Source organism: Lathyrus oleraceus, chromosome 1 (assembly GCF_024323335.1).
Source record: "Lathyrus oleraceus cultivar Zhongwan6 chromosome 1, CAAS_Psat_ZW6_1.0, whole genome shotgun sequence".
Taxonomy (NCBI): Eukaryota; Viridiplantae; Streptophyta; class Magnoliopsida; order Fabales; family Fabaceae; genus Lathyrus; species Lathyrus oleraceus.
In genome coordinates this window covers 111,654,398-111,673,423 of record NC_066579.1, presented here as the reverse complement: position 1 = coordinate 111,673,423, position 19,026 = coordinate 111,654,398, and positions in this window count along the sequence as shown.

The window sequence follows — 19,026 nt, the reverse complement described above, 5'->3', positions numbered from 1 at the left end:
TCAAAATACCAATCTTCTTTGGTTGAAACTCTGAAGGAAGTGTGAGCTATTAGGTTTGTGACACCAGTTCTAGGAACCCATTGCTTTCTATTGACAAGTATGTGATGTTTGGGTCTAGGTTGATGATGAGAAGGACTAGGATAGCCATACAACTTATAGAAGAATGGTTTTATGTGGCCAAATTTTCCACAGTAATGACATCTCCATCTTTGATGTTTCCCTTTCTGATGTCTTACTTTATGATGTTGTGACATATGATGTGACATCTCTGGTTTGCTACCAGTGTGACTGCACTTAGGTTTGGACTTTGGTTTGCTACCAGTTTGGCTGCACTCAGGTTTATATTCATTGAACCCAATGCCTGACTTGTCTTCTGTCATTTGTTTAGTCTGGAGAATTTTGTCTAAGGTGTCAGATCCATTGTTTAGCATTCTTACAAACTTGGTCATCTCATCCAGTTTAGAATTTAAGAATACTACTTCAGTCTTCAACTTAGAGATGGTTTCCAAATGTTTCGCCTTCTCATTCTCCAGCCGTGCTATCACTTTCTTCTGACTTTCAACTTGTTGACACACTTCTTCACTCCTGTGACACAGCTTTTTGTAAGTATTGGCTAACTCTTCAAAGGTCACTTCATCATCACTTGAGTCTTCATCAGAACCCCATCTTCCAGTCAAGGCAATCACAAGATTTGCAGACTATTCTGTTTCACTTTCATCAGACCAAGTAGCAGCAAGACTCCTCTTCTGTTTCTTGAGGTAGGTCCCACATTCAGTTCTAATGTGTCTGTACCCATCACATTCATGGCACTGAACTCCTTTTCCTTCTTTGGACTTTTCATCTGGTCTTTCTCTTCTTCCAGCATTATTGGATTTACTGATGTCAGATGAGATGCTCTTGACATTAGCCTTAGACCTTACATCCATCTTTTTCAGAAGTCTGTTGAACTTTTTTCCCAGTAATGCTACATCATTTGCCAAATCTTCATCAATATCTTGACCACTTTCTTCCCCTTTCTCCTCAATGTTTGACATGAAGGCTATGCTTTTGACTTTCTTTTCAAATCCATCACACATTCCCATCTCAAATGTTTGGAGGGATCCAATTAGCTCATCAACTCTCATATTGGAAATATCTTGAGATTCTTCTATGGCTGTCACTTTCATGGAAAATCTCTTAGGGAGTGACCTGAGTATTTTCCTCACTAGTTTTTCATCTGACATCTTCTCACCCAGGGCTCCTGAGGCATTAGCAATTTCAAGGATATTCATATGAAATTCATGAATATTTTCATCTTCTTTCATCCTTAAATTTTCAAACTTGGTAGTGAGCAGCTGTAGTCTAGACATCTTTACTCTAGAGGTGCCTTCATGAGTGGTTTTGAGAATGTTCCAAGCATCTTTAGCCACCTCACAGTTGTTTACCAATCTGAAGATATTCTTATCTACTCCATTGAATATAGAATTCAATGCTTTAGAGTTCCCAACGGCTAGATCCTCCTCCTCCTTGGTCCATTGTTCCTAAGCCTTCTTATCAGTTGTAGCTTCTCCATCCTTAGTAATAACTGGATGTTCCCAGCCTAATAAAACAACCTTCCAAGCCTTATTATCCAAATATTTTAGGAAGGCTACCAATCGAGGTTTCCAGTAGTCATAGTTGGATCCATCCAAAATAGGTGGTATGTGAACAAATCCTCCATCTCTCTCCATAGTACCAGAAAGTAACGTCCCTAGATCTCATCCAGAACCAGAGCAGGATGCCTGCTCTGATACCAATTGAAATTCTGGTATCAGATATGAGATGTCGAAGGTAATGTCACGACACTAATATATGAACAATACAAACAGGATAAAAGATAAAGAACAGTAATGCAAGAGACACAAGCAATTGTTAACCCAGTTTGGTGCAAACTCACCAACGTCTGGGGGCTACCAAGCCAGGAAGGAAATCCACTAAACATAATCAGTTCAAAGACTCTCAGTAAACAACTTCAAGTTACAATCTTTCCACCTAATCTCGACCCGTGTGACTTCTACCTAAGAACTATTAGATATGAGATCCTACTCACTCCCCCTCAATCACAGCAGTGATATAAAACAAGAATTACAATGAAAAGAAGACACTTTTCAAAGACACATACTTGATCTTACTTAAAAGCTTCAATCAAGTAAACACACACTCATGCTTCAAAGCTTAGAGTGACAAATTACAACTCAAAAATTAGACCAATTCAATCATCTATGGATGAATTGAATGGCTTACAATTCACACGACCACACAAGACTAAAACCCTTATTCTCTCTCAATATTTCGTTCGTTATTTCTTGTGTATAAAACCAGGTTTTCCATGTCCTTTATATAGAAGGAATTGGCTGGGCTTGGACATCATAAAACCCTAAAACTATTTTCCATTCATATCTTCTCATGACAATTATTTATATCTCTTTGGAAAATTAGTCAATCAAGTTGTAATTACTGATTGATAGCATGTTCAATCATCTTATCAATCATACATAGATTAGCATTAAAAACACAATCACATAATACATGACATTCAGACTGAATGTTCTGTATACATATGTCTTGACATCGGGTCTGACATCTCAGTAAAATCCTGCATAATCACATTTTAAACATCCTGCAGGTACATGATATCTTATGTCAAGACAACACATGTAAGACCCGATGCACGCCAACTATCAAATTTTCAAGGAAACACATCCTAATTTATACTCTAGGTTTTACCAAAAGCATCCTAATTTATAAACCAATACTTATGTGTTGGCAACAATTTTGGTAAAACCTAGAGTATAAATTAGGATTTTGGATGTGTTGTCTTGAGAAGTTGGCGACACATGATATTAGGATTTTGGCAACAATTTTGGTAAAACCAATACTTATGTGTTGGAAACAATTTTGGTAAAACCTAGAGTATAAATTAGGATTTTGGATGTGTTGTCTTGAGAAGTTGGCGACACATGATATTAGGATTTTGGCAACAATTTTGGTAAAACCAATACTTATGTGTTGGCAACAACTTCAAGTTACAATCTTTTCACCTAATCTCGACCCGTGTGACTTCTACCTAAGAACTATTAGATATGAGATCCTAGTCACTCCCCCTCAATCACAGCAGTGATATAAAACAAGAATTACAATGAAAAGAAGACACTCTTCAAAGACACATACTTGATCTTACTTAAAAGCTTCAATCAAGTAAACACACACTCATGCTTCAAAGCTTAGAGTGACAAATTACAACTCAAAAATTAGACCAATTCAATCATCTATGGATGAATTGAATGGCTTACAATTCACACGACCACACAAGACTAAAACCCTTATTCTCTCTCAATATTTCGTTCGTTATTTCTTGTGTATAAAACCAGGTTTTCCATGTCCTTTATATAGAAGGAATTGGCTGGGCTTGGACATCATAAAACCCTAAAACTATTTTCCATTCATATCTTCTCATGACAATTATTTATATCTCTTTGGAAAATTAGTCAATCAAGTTGTAATTACTGATTGATAGCATGTACAATCATCTTATCAATCATACATAGATTAGCATTAAAAACGCAATCACATAATACATGACATTCAGACTGAATGTTCTGTATACATATGTCATGACATCGGGTCTGACATCTCAGTAAAATCCTGCATAATCACATTTTAAACATCCTGCAGGTACATGATATCTTATGTCAAGACAACACATGTAAGACCCGATGCACGCCAACTATCAGATTTTCAAGGAAACACATCCTAATTTATACTCTAGGTTTTACCAAAAGCATCCTAATTTATAAACCAATACTTATGTGTTGGCAACAATTTTGGTAAAACCTAGAGTATAAATTAGGATTTTGGATGTGTTGTCTTGAGAAGTTGGCGACACATGATATTAGGATTTTGGCAACAATTTTGGTAAAACCAATACTTATGTGTTGGAAACAATTTTGGTAAAACCTAGAGTATAAATTAGGATTTTGGATGTGTTGTCTTGAGAAGTTGGCGACACATGATATTAGGATTTTGGCAACAATTTTGGTAAAACCAATACTTATGTGTTGGCAACAACTTCAAGTTACAATCTTTTCACCTAATCTCGACCCGTGTGACTTCTACCTAAGAACTATTAGATATGAGATCCTAGTCACTCCCCCTCAATCACAGCAGTGATATAAAACAAGAATTACAATGAAAAGAAGACACTCTTCAAAGACACATACTTGATCTTACTTAAAAGCTTCAATCAAGTAAACACACACTCATGCTTCAAAGCTTAGAGTGACAAATTACAACTCAAAAATTAGACCAATTCAATCATCTATGGATGAATTGAATGGCTTACAATTCACACGACCACACAAGACTAAAACCCTTATTCTCTCTCAATATTTCGTTCGTTATTTCTTGTGTATAAAACCAGGTTTTCCATGTCCTTTATATAGAAGGAATTGGCTGGGCTTGGACATCATAAAACCCTAAAACTATTTTCCATTCATATCTTCTCATGACAATTATTTATATCTCTTTGGAAAATTAGTCAATCAAGTTGTAATTACTGATTGATAGCATGTACAATCATCTTATCAATCATACATAGATTAGCATTAAAAACGCAATCACATAATACATGACATTCAGACTGAATGTTCTGTATACATATGTCATGACATCGGGTCTGACATCTCAGTAAAATCCTGCATAATCACATTTTAAACATCCTGCAGGTACATGATATCTTATGTCAAGACAACACATGTAAGACCCGATGCACGCCAACTATCAGATTTTCAAGGAAACACATCCTAATTTATACTCTAGGTTTTACCAAAAGCATCCTAATTTATAAACCAATACTTATGTGTTGGCAACAATTTTGGTAAAACCTAGAGTATAAATTAGGATTTTGGATGTGTTGTCTTGAGAAGTTGGCGACACATGATATTAGGATTTTGGCAACAATTTTGGTAAAACCAATACTTATGTGTTGGAAACAATTTTGGTAAAACCTAGAGTATAAATTAGGATTTTGGATGTGTTGTCTTGAGAAGTTGGCGACACATGATATTAGGATTTTGGCAACAATTTTGGTAAAACCAATACTTATGTGTTGGCAACAACTTCAAGTTACAATCTTTTCACCTAATCTCGACCCGTGTGACTTCTACCTAAGAACTATTAGATATGAGATCCTAGTCACTCCCCCTCAATCACAGCAGTGATATAAAACAAGAATTACAATGAAAAGAAGACACTCTTCAAAGACACATACTTGATCTTACTTAAAAGCTTCAATCAAGTAAACACACACTCATGCTTCAAAGCTTAGAGTGACAAATTACAACTCAAAAATTAGACCAATTCAATCATCTATGGATGAATTGAATGGCTTACAATTCACACGACCACACAAGACTAAAACCCTTATTCTCTCTCAATATTTCGTTCGTTATTTCTTGTGTATAAAACCAGGTTTTCCATGTCCTTTATATAGAAGGAATTGGCTGGGCTTGGACATCATAAAACCCTAAAACTATTTTCCATTCATATCTTCTCATGACAATTATTTATATCTCTTTGGAAAATTAGTCAATCAAGTTGTAATTACTGATTGATAGCATGTACAATCATCTTATCAATCATACATAGATTAGCATTAAAAACGCAATCACATAATACATGACATTCAGACTGAATGTTCTGTATACATATGTCATGACATCGGGTCTGACATCTCAGTAAAATCCTGCATAATCACATTTTAAACATCCTGCAGGTACATGATATCTTATGTCAAGACAACACATGTAAGACCCGATGCACGCCAACTATCAGATTTTCAAGGAAACACATCCTAATTTATACTCTAGGTTTTACCAAAAGCATCCTAATTTATAAACCAATACTTATGTGTTGGCAACAATTTTGGTAAAACCTAGAGTATAAATTAGGATTTTGGATGTGTTGTCTTGAGAAGTTGGCGACACATGATATTAGGATTTTGGTAACAATTTTGGTAAAACCAATACTTATGTGTTGGAAACAATTTTGGTAAAACCTAGAGTATAAATTAGGATTTTGGATGTGTTGTCTTGAGAAGTTGGCGACACATGATATTAGGATTTTGGCAACAATTTTGGTAAAACCAATACTTATGTGTTGGCAACAACTTCAAGTTACAATCTTTTCACCTAATCTCGACCCGTGTGACTTCTACCTAAGAACTATTAGATATGAGATCCTAGTCACTCCCCCTCAATCACAGCAGTGATATAAAACAAGAATTACAATGAAAAGAAGACACTCTTCAAAGACACATACTTGATCTTACTTAAAAGCTTCAATCAAGTAAACACACACTCATGCTTCAAAGCTTAGAGTGACAAATTACAACTCAAAAATTAGACCAATTCAATCATCTATGGATGAATTGAATGGCTTACAATTCACACGACCACACAAGACTAAAACCCTTATTCTCTCTCAATATTTCGTTCGTTATTTCTTGTGTATAAAACCAGGTTTTCCATGTCCTTTATATAGAAGGAATTGGCTGGGCTTGGACATCATAAAACCCTAAAACTATTTTCCATTCATATCTTCTCATGACAATTATTTATATCTCTTTGGAAAATTAGTCAATCAAGTTGTAATTACTGATTGATAGCATGTACAATCATCTTATCAATCATACATAGATTAGCATTAAAAACGCAATCACATAATACATGACATTCAGACTGAATGTTCTGTATACATATGTCATGACATCGGGTCTGACATCTCAGTAAAATCCTGCATAATCACATTTTAAACATCCTGCAGGTACATGATATCTTATGTCAAGACAACACATGTAAGACCCGATGCACGCCAACTATCAGATTTTCAAGGAAACACATCCTAATTTATACTCTAGGTTTTACCAAAAGCATCCTAATTTATAAACCAATACTTATGTGTTGGCAACAATTTTGGTAAAACCTAGAGTATAAATTAGGATTTTGGATGTGTTGTCTTGAGAAGTTGGCGACACATGATATTAGGATTTTGGCAACAATTTTGGTAAAACCAATACTTATGTGTTGGAAACAATTTTGGTAAAACCTAGAGTATAAATTAGGATTTTGGATGTGTTGTCTTGAGAAGTTGGCGACACATGATATTAGGATTTTGGCAACAATTTTGGTAAAACCAATACTTATGTGTTGGCAACAACTTCAAGTTACAATCTTTTCACCTAATCTCGACCCGTGTGACTTCTACCTAAGAACTATTAGATATGAGATCCTAGTCACTCCCCCTCAATCACAGCAGTGATATAAAACAAGAATTACAATGAAAAGAAGACACTCTTCAAAGACACATACTTGATCTTACTTAAAAGCTTCAATCAAGTAAACACACACCCATGCTTCAAAGCTTAGAGTGACAAATTACAACTCAAAAATTAGACCAATTCAATCATCTATGGATGAATTGAATGGCTTACAATTCACACGACCACACAAGACTAAAACCCTTATTCTCTCTCAATATTTCGTTCGTTATTTCTTGTGTATAAAACCAGGTTTTCCATGTCCTTTATATAGAAGGAATTGGCTGGGCTTGGACATCATAAAACCCTAAAACTATTTTCCATTCATATCTTCTCATGACAATTATTTATATCTCTTTGGAAAATTAGTCAATCAAGTTGTAATTACTGATTGATAGCATGTACAATCATCTTATCAATCATACATAGATTAGCATTAAAAACGCAATCACATAATACATGACATTCAGACTGAATGTTCTGTATACATATGTCATGACATCGGGTCTGACATCTCAGTAAAATCCTGCATAATCACATTTTAAACATCCTGCAGGTACATGATATCTTATGTCAAGACAACACATGTAAGACCCGATGCACGCCAACTATCAGATTTTCAAGGAAACACATCCTAATTTATACTCTAGGTTTTACCAAAAGCATCCTAATTTATAAACCAATACTTATGTGTTGGCAACAATTTTGGTAAAACCTAGAGTATAAATTAGGATTTTGGATGTGTTGTCTTGAGAAGTTGGCGACACATGATATTAGGATTTTGGCAACAATTTTGGTAAAACCAATACTTATGTGTTGGCAACAACTTCAAGTTACAATCTTTTCACCTAATCTCGACCCGTGTGACTTCTACCTAAGAACTATTAGATATGAGATCCTACTCACTCCCCCTCAATCACAACAGTGATATAAAACAAGAATTACAATGAAAAGAAGACACTCTTCAAAGACACATACTTGATCTTACTTAAAAGCTTCAATCAAGTAAACACACACTCATGCTTCAAAGGTTAGAGTGACAAATTACAACTCAAAAATTAGACCAATTCAATCATCTATGGATGAATTGAATGGCTTACAATTCACACGACCACACAAGACTAAAACCCTTATTCTCTCTCAATATTTCGTTCGTTATTTCTTGTGTATAAAACCAGGTTTTCCATGTCCTTTATATAGAAGGAATTGGCTGGGCTTGGACATCATAAAACCCTAAAACTATTTTCCATTCATATCTTCTCATGACAATTATTTATATCTCTTTGGAAAATTAGTCAATCAAGTTGTAATTACTGATTGATAGCATGTTCAATCATCTTATCAATCATACATAGATTAGCATTAAAAACGCAATCACATAATACATGACATTCAGACTGAATGTTCTGTATACATATGTCATGACATCGGGTCTGACATCTCAGTAAAATCTTGCATAATCACATTTTAAACATCCTGCAGGTACATGATATCTTATGTGAAGACAACACATAGAATATCATGTGTTGTCAACTTTGGAAATCCTAATTTATACTCTAGGTTTTACCAAAATTGTTGCCAACACATAAGTATTGGTGTTACCAAAATTGTTACCAAAATCCTAATATCATGTGTCGCCAACTTCTCAAGACAACACATCCTAATTTATACTCTAGGTTTTACCAAAATTGTTGCCAACACATAGAACCAACAAACCTAACCACCCTAAATGCACGCCAACTATCAGATTTTCAAGGAAATTTTCATGGCAGGAATTTGAGTATAAATTAGGGCTTCTGTCTTCAGTTTAGCGGGATCCTTTTTTTAGCTAGAATTTTGTTCTTAGAATTTTAAGCGAATAAATTTACTTGTAAAAGTGACAGATCTTCCACATCAGGGGACTATTGCAATTCTAGTTTTAAGAACTGATTTTGATTGTAATTCTGTACCTGATTGTCAAGCGTGCCGACATTTTCTAAATTCAAGTATCAACATTAATTCCAGTTTTCAGTTTATTTTCCAAGTTCCATTTTAGTTGTTTATTTTAATTGTTTATGATTTCATCTTAGAACTAATTAATTTCGTTTCTTTTTAAAATCATGTTTTATCTTATGTTTAATCATCGTAATAACATGTTTATGTTAGAACTCATGTCTGGCTAAACCATTTGATATCAGTATGTAAAGACAATCATAATGACGAGATTCATTAATTATTGGTGTTGTCTTTATAAACTGTTTTTCTTGTTATAGTTTCTTATTCTAAATTTAAACTGTTTTCATACGAGAGTATAAAGAAAACAAGGTTACGGTCAATAAAACTAGAGTTTGAGATTTTAACCGGATAGCAAAAACTAGGCATTAATTCTAAACACAGTGAGAGCACTTTAGGATTAATTAGAATTTATTGATTTTCAAAAATTAATTTTAATTCAAATGAGACAGCGAGAGCGAAGCATTCTGGTTTAGGAGTATAGTCAAAGTCAATAACACGAGAATGTGAGATAAAGTCTTTTAAATCAATAATTTCTACTGAAGAGTATTTTGACATTCAAGATTACACAAACTATTTATCGAATCCCCGAAGTTTTATGAATTACATACTGATATCCCGCTATTAAATATTTCTATTAAAGTTCATCTTTCGTTAATATTTATTTCTTGTTGTCCCTTAAACCCAAATGAAATCATCAGCCTTAGATTTACATAGTAACATTAGATAACGGTAAGTTTGATTTTTAGTCGTTTGGGTTCGATATTCTTTAAAACTACGCGATACGACTGTGCACTTGCAGTCACGAATCCTATAGACATACTAAGTCGCGATCACCAAACACATATGCACACATAAAAAAGGGCTCCGTAGGAGTACCTAGGACACTTTGGATGCTAACACCTTCCCTCTGTGTAACCAACCCCCTTACCTGTAATCTCTGGCATTTTATTAGTTTTAATTTTAAAACTTCTTATCTTTGGGTTTTGTTCATACTTTTCCCTTTTCCTTTGGAAACAATAAAAGCACGGTAGCGACTCTGGTTTTATTGATGTTAAGCTTATCCATAGCTTGATGGTCACGAATTTACCGCTACAAACTCTTCACCATCCATAGTTGTAAGAATCAATGCACCGCCTGAGAAGGCTCTCTTAACAACATATGTGCATTCATAATTAAGAGTCCATTTTCCCCTAGAATCAGGTTTGAAGGATAAAATCTTCTTGAGCACGAGATCACATTCTCGGAACACACACGGCTTGACCTTCTTATCAAAAGATTTCTTCATTCTCTATTGATATAACTGACCATGACACATGGCAGTCAATCTCTTCTCTTCAATCAAATTCAACTGATCATATCTGGTCTAACACCATTCAGCCTCTATCAACTTGGCTTCCATCAGCACACACAATGATGGGATCTCAACCTTCACGGGGAGCACAACTTCCATGTTGTAAACAAGAGAGAAAGGGGTTGCCCCTGTTGAAGTGCGTACGAATGTATGATACCCATGAAAAGTAAATGGAAGCATCTCATACCAATATTTATACGTCACAACCATCTTCTGGATAATATTCTTGAAATTCTTGTTCGCAGCTTCAATAACTCCGTTCATCTTGGGTATGTAGGGAGAAGAATTATGATGTACTATCTTGAAGTCTTTGCAAAGAGCATCCACCATATTGTTACTCAAGTTCGATCCATTATTAGTAATGATCTTACTTAGCACACCATACCGGCATATAATCTGATTCTTAATAAAGCTCACAATAACTTTCTTGGTCACATTTGCATACAATGTCATTTTAACCCACTTTGTGAAGTAATCAATAGCCACTAAAATGAAACGATGTCCATTTGATGCTTTGGGCTCAATCATGCCAATCATATAAATTCCCCACATGGAGAAGGGTCGTGGAGAGGAAATGAATTTCAAAAGTGTCGGAGGAACATGAATCTTATCCGCATAAATTTGACACTTGTGGCATTTCTTCACGAACTTGCAACAGTCAGATTCCATTGTCAGCCAATAGTAACTTGATCTCAACATCTTCTTTGCCATGGCATGTCCATTGGAATGAGTACCAAAGGAACCTTCATGGACTTCTGTCATCAATAGGTATGATTCGTGTCTATCCACACATCTGAGCAAAACCATATCGAAATTTCTCTTATAAAGCACATCACCATTCAGGTAGAAGTTTCCAGCTAATCTTCTCAAAGTCTTCTTATCATTCAAAGATGCCCCAAGCGGGTAAATATGACTTTGGAGGAAACATTTCATATCATAATACCATGGCTTATCATCCTTGATTTCTTCAATATCAAATACATGAGATGGCCTATCAAGACGCATCATAGTCAGATTGGGAACTTCATTCCAAAACTTCACCACGATCAGTGGCGGAACTGAGGGGGGACGTGGGAAGGCCACGGTCACCCCTCAATTTTTTATTTTTTTTATTCATATATATTAAATTACTAAAACATCCTTATTTTAAATTAAAACTATTTTTTATTTTTTATTTTTCATTCAAAGTTAGGTTAAAATACAGATAAGGTAAAAAGCTCATACCTTTCCTTTCTTTCTCATATGGGTTTGCTACCGGCACCGGAATCGGAACAAATTAAAGTGATCGGCATCTAACAGGTAAAAAACTTTATTCATTCTTATTTTATAAAAAGTAACAAATTAAAGTGATTGCTTGATTTGTGTTTTTGATATTTTTAGGGTTCTTCTTTCTTGATGTGTTAAAATAATTTATATGAGGTTTATTAAGCCAATTCATAACACTGTAATTTACAAATATAGTTATACACTGTAATAAGGTTTATTTAATCATTGTTGTTGCTAATTTCTAATAGTGAAGTTACCTGTATTTGAAAACGAATTAAAGTTGATTAATTAAGATTATTAATTTTTTTCTCTTTTAATTTTTATGTTCTCTAAATTGATTTTTGGATCTGATATGATATTATAGGAAGAGTAAAGATGAATAATAGGAAAATTGATTTTTTTTCAAAAGGAAAGCATGTGAAATTGAAAGAGAAGAGAGAGATGAAGAAATTATAATCCCGACATCCGAATCTGAAACAGTTCTTGAGAATCCAACAATTGAAGAGCATCATGGTTTTGAAAATTCTTTGGAACGCGATCTTGGAAAGCGTCCTCCGATTTGGCAATATCCACCAAATCAAGTGGATGCAATACGAAGAGCTTATCTAAAATGGGGTCCATATCAAATTCATTTAGAAAACTATCCTTTGTCCGGCAACGAGGATCATCCAAGAAGGTTTCAACATACTTGGTTTAGCATATTTCCATCATGGTTAGAATATTCACCATCTGAAGATGCCGCATATTGCTTACCATATTACCTTTTTAGCAAAAAACTAAGTGGACGTCCCGAATCACTTGTCTTTATTTCTATGGGTTTTAGAAATTGGAAGAAAGTTAGGAATGGAAAACATTGTTCCTTTCTTAAACACATAGGGAAGGATCCTTGCTCACCACACAACAATGCAATGAAAGCTTGTCAAGACTTATTGAATCATGATGGTCATATTAGAAATGTTATTCAAGTGCAAAGTTCAAGTCAAAGAATGAATAATCGGTTACGACTCAAGACTTCAATTGACACTGCTCGTTGGTTAACACTACAAGCTTGTGCTTTTAGGGGTCACGACGAAAGTAGCAAATCAAGAAATCAAGGTAACTTTCTTGAGTTATTGAAACTTTTAGCATCCTACAATGATGAAGTTGCAAAAGTTGTGTTGGAAAATGCTCCACAAAATTGCAAGTATACTTCACATCAAATTCAAAAAGAGCTCTTGCAAATTCTTTCTAGTAGGGTGAAAAAGAGTATTCGTGAGGAAATTTGTGATTCCAAATTTTGTATCGTTGTTGATGAAGCTCGTGATGAGTCAAAAAAGGAACAAATGGATCTTGTATTAAGATTTGTTGATAAAGTTGGTTTAATACAAGAGAGATTTTTTGATGTGGCACATGTTAAAGACACGACATCTTTAACTCTTAAGGAAGCAATATGTGATATACTTTCTCGACATAACCTTGATGTTTCTAACATTCGTGGCCAAGGGTATGATGTTTCTAGCAATACGATAGGAGAATGGAATGGTTTATAAGCCTTCTTTATGAAGGATTGTCCTTATGCATACTATGTTCATTGTTTTGCTCATCAATTGCAACTTGCATTAGTTACATCATCAAGAGAAGTCAAACCTGTTCATAAATTTTTTGAGAAGCTGATCTTTGTTGTGAATGTTATTTATTCTTCTACAAAGCGTCATGATGAGTTACAAGCTTCCCAATTAGAAGAAATTGCTTATTTGTTAGAGATTGATGAGATTGTAACTGGTAAAGGTGCAAATCAAGTTGGTACATTGAAACGAGCTGGAGATACTTGTTGGGGATCACATTACGATTCAATTTCTAGCTTGATAAACATGTATGAAGCAACTTGTTTAGTTTTAAAAAAAATTGCAAAAGATAGAGGGAGTTATGCTACACGTGGGGATGTAGATAGTTGTTACAATTACTTGAAGGCATTTGATTTTATATTTATTTTTCACTTGATGAAAGAAATCATGGGACTAAAGATATGCTTTGTCAAGCCTTACAAAAACAGAATCAAGATGTAGTTAATGCTATGAACTTGGTTCGTTCAACAAAACATCTTATTCAAGGTTTGAGAGAAAATGGTTGGGATATATTGTTTACTAAAGTGGTATCTTTTTGTGAAAAGCATGGTATTGAGATTCCTGTACTTAATGATGTTCATTCAACAACAAGATTTGGACGCTCCCGTCTTGAAGAGAATCAAGTCACAATTCAACATTACTTTAAAGTTGAAATCTTTTTCACTACCATTGACAAACAGTTACAAGAGTTGAATAGAAAATTCAGTGAGCAGGCAATGGATTTGTTAACTCTTTCTTGTTCTTTATCTCCTAAGGATGGATATAAAGCTTTTAGCATTGATACTATTTTTTCTTTAGTTAAAAAATATTATCCTATGGATTTTAGTGGTCAAGAGAAGAATAATTTGTAATTTCAACTCCAACATTTTCTATTTGTTGCTCGTCAAGCATCAAACTTGAATAATTTATCAACTATTCAAGAACTATGTTCATGTTTGGTTGCATCTGGACAGGCTGAAACCTACTTCTTGATTGATAGACTATTTCGTCTTATCATGACTCTTCCCGTTTCTACGACCACAACTGAGAGGTCTTTTTCAGCAATGAAAATTATTAAGACTAAGTTGAGAAACAAGATGGATGATGGGTTTCTTGGAGATAGCATGACAATATATATTGAAAGGGAGATTAGTGCAAGCATTAGTTTGGAGTCAATTATTGATGATTTCAAGTCACTCGGAACGTGTAAAGCATTACTTTAAGGTAGTTTTAAGTCATATAATTTAAATTTTTAGTAATTAACTTTGTATTTATTTTAACTTTAATGTTTCATTTAAAATACTATTTACATTTTATTTATAATATTTATTTTACGTTAGCGGCCATCCCAATTTTTTTTATCTGGCTCCGCCCCTGACCACGATCATGGAAGCCATCGTGGCAAGAGCATTTGCCTTCCGGTTTTCATCTAGAGGAATATGATGAAACTCAACCTTTGTAAAGAAAGTTGATATCCTTCTTGCATAATCTCTATATGGTATCAAACTAGGTTGATTTGTCTCCCATTCACCTATGATTTGGTTAACCACCAAAGATGAATCTCCACAGACGTCAAGGTATTTGATTTTGACATCAATGGCTTATTCGATCCCCATAATGAAAGCTTCATACTCAACCATATTATTCGTACATTTGAAGGTTAATCTAGCTGTAAACAGAAAATGAGTGTCTTGAGGAGTAATAATCAATTCCCCAATGCCATTACCATATGAATTAATAGCTCCGTCAAATACCATGTTGTAACGGGGTATTCGTTACCTTTAGATTTATTGACTAAATCAAAAGTAAACCATACAAGTCGAGTCGCCACCACACTTCTATTTATCCAAAGGAAAGGTTAGAAAGCGAACAAAAACCGAGAAGTTTTATCGAATAAAAAACTATTAAAAATGTCAGAGATCGGGGTAAGGGGGTTGGTTATGCAATGGGAAGGTTTTAAGCACCCAAAACATCCTAGGTACTCCTAGGGAGCCCTTTTCACAATTGTTGTAAGGTTGGTATTTTGTGAAAATTTGTTTGTGCAAACATGATTGGGGAGATGAGAGAAGAATGTACAAATTCTTTAATATTTGGTATTTGAATGGATAAACCCATTGCCTACGTACCATCTTAAAAAAGATTAGGATCAAAACCTCGTAGTTTGGGGTAAAAATCTCAAAACAAGTTGGTGAAATGATTGGTCCAAAAGCATTAAGGTCTTTTGTTATCCAAGGGAGAAAACTCAACCTAAAAACCACAAATCCACCATGTGAGGATAGCTTCGACATGCTAGTGAGGGGTTAACCCTATAATAAGCATGGAAGACTCATTGTCCATCACTAAGGACATAGGTGAGTATTATATCTACCTCAAGGATAACTCAAATAGCTAAAGGTTATGAAAAGCGTTTGATAAGAAGTGGCCATTGAAACCACAAAAGCATTTGAATGAGTTATATTTACCAATGAAAAATATTTATAAAATATTGTCAAAGTTGACTTAAAGATTCAATTCAAAATAAGTGTTATGAAAAGAAAGTTTGAAAATCAAAAGCATAATGCTTAGGTTTCTAATGTTTGAAAAAAAATGTTAAATGTTTGCACAAAAGTTTTGGCTTGGGTTAGAGTGGAGGGAATAAGAAGAATGGCTAAGTCCTAAACATACAAGAGATGAAGGAGAAGAAACAAGACCACAAATGGAGTTCCCTTCTTGAGATCATATTGATAATCCAAGTAGCTCCCATCCTTTGGAATAAGCAAGCAAATAAGTGTATACTCAAGCAATCAATCAATCAAGCAAAGCTCTTAGGAATCTTCCAATGGCTCTTGTATCTCTAACTTTAGATGCACATGACAATGGTTCTTCACTTTGGCTCAAATAGACATCCCTAGCACAAAAGCCCACACATAAAAAAGTTCCACAATGTAAACCAAGAATGGACAAGAGTGAGTTTAGAGATTTGGTCCTTCTAATCCATCTTCAACATTAAGGCCTTTTTACTCCATTTTTGCATAGGGGATGTCCTAGAATCTAAGACACAAGCACAAAAAATATATACACAATTATGTGCTCAAGTGAGCAAAAGACAAATTGCATTAACATAAACATGTGCTCAAATGAGCAAAGGGCAAAAGCAAATGAATAATATGTACAAGAATAGTAAATTGCATAAATGTAAAATTCAAGAATTAAATGTTAATGGTTAATGGTTAGTACTAGTTTTAGTGTGCCATAAGGCAATTTAGCGCTATGTTAAGCAATCGTAAGTGGACTAATGTGGTAGTCGCACCTATCTGAGGCCGGTCAATAAAAATATAGGCAACAACACAAGTTAGAGATCTTGATTAGTGAATCAAGCTCCTACAACTTGCCATGCCAAAAGAAGATGAGAAATGATCTTGTATTGATTTAGGTTCTTTGCTTGATTAGGAAGCAACATCTCCTTAATGCAAAGCCATTCACTTGATCTATGATCAAGATGAATAAGATTCGAATCAAGGAAGGTTAAACCTCCTATACATTAAGGCTAACCACCAATCTTTAACTCATTGATCAAAAAAGGAAAAGAAGAAGAAGAAGAAGAATAAGAAAGTGCATTAATGGGAATCAAATGAGGTAATCAACATTCATTGACCAAAGATAGATGAAATCAAGGTCTAACATTAGTAAACAGAAGCAAGATGAAGATTAGAAGTCAAGAAACAAATAAAATATTTTTGGTATTTTTCCAAATTAAAATAATACTTGAATTAAAATAATCAATTAACGGTCAAACTTCAAATTCACTTCAAATCAACTTTGAAAAGTCCAAGTGAATCATCCTAAGTTCAACAAGGTCAAACGAAGTTTGACAAAATAATTTAGCATTTTTAGAAACCAGAAACTATTTTTAATCAATTAAAAGTGCATAAAAATAACCTAATTGAATTAAAATCTCAAATCAATTAATAACCAGAAAAGAGAAAATTCATAAAAAATATCAAATGATAAAATAAAAAATATTAAAAATCATTTTCAGAAACTAGAAATTAAAAGAGAAATAATGCAATTGGTCTCACATTTTTTGGACCAATAATGAGTGAGATATAATTTTTTGAAATGAAATAGAATAAAAGAAATAGAATGAAAATGAAAATCAGAAATTAAAAATCTGAAAAATTGTGAGGCGTTGGATCAGGAGCTCATTAGTTGAGCTGGCACATCACATGGATCATATGCGCGCGTCCACCATACTCTCAAGTCAACCGAGTCACAGACAACCTTTAAAAAAGTCATAACATATAAAGGTCCAGATTGGATCTGGAAACAAGATTGTGTGGTCATGATTTAATCTGGCAACCAGACGGTGGCGTACACCACCGTCTTCTCCGGCAAGACCTCCTGCGCTAGTGAGAGTTGCAGAGATCAAAGCTTCACCAAATGAGGCAATCTATACAACAATGGGAAGCTGGGGTGATGTACATCACCCCTGTGCCAACTAATTCCACTCTTGACTTCTATGGAGAGAGAAATCAGAGGTTGAAATTCATGGTGTTCAACTGAAACTTAGTGTATTTGCAAAATTCAAAGCACAATTATGTTGCCTCTAATGAGAGGACTTCAGACAACCCAGTAAATACAAGAAACAAGCTATGAATAAAGATTTTCGAAGAAAATAAGTTCTGATGTCCACCTCTGAAATGTGGATCTTGAGAGCACGATTTTCCTTTGCTTATGCTTGCAGTGTAGTTTAGTGATGGAGATGAGCAAGGTTTAGGAACTATAGATCTAGAAATCAACCAAGGTAGCTGAGATTTAGATCTGAAAATTTGAAGAGAAAAGAGAGAGTTCCTTTAAGTGAGGCTATGGAGAGATTCTTGCAGCATAACAGGTGCCTTCAGGTTGTGAATTTATGAAGCCTTGGACCCTTATTTATAGCAAATGGAGAAGGTATGCATGATCAAAGCATGTGCATGGATGGAAAGGGCCTCTATGCATGGGCCTGTACAGGCGCATGGAGGGACCAATTCTGATTGGAATGGCAAGCTTATATCACAATTAGATGGAATGGACGTGCAGAAGTAATATAATGAGCTCATGCAATGTGTTTTCAATAAGTTTCCAAAAATGCACTAAAATTTTCTCCTCTTCGAAAGTGACATTTCCAAAAATGAAACATAGCCTTATGGGTAATGGTTGGAAAGCTCTTGGCATGAGGATCAATTTTTATGTTGACCAAAACTTCATTTGGAATTGGGAAATTAGTGAAAATTGATCACGAAGTGCTAGGTGCAAAACATGTGTATGTGAAAATTTCAAAAATGGCCAAACTTCAAGCCCTTCTGTTTCAATGATACAAGCTCCAAATGACAAAACCTTCTACCTAATAGTTGTATATGGGCATTTGAAGTTGGACTTTTTCACATTTCAATGCCTTTAGTCCAAAGTGACCTATAATGTTTTGCATTATCACATGTGTTTCTTTTAGGATTATGAAAATTTGTCCAATATAACAAATG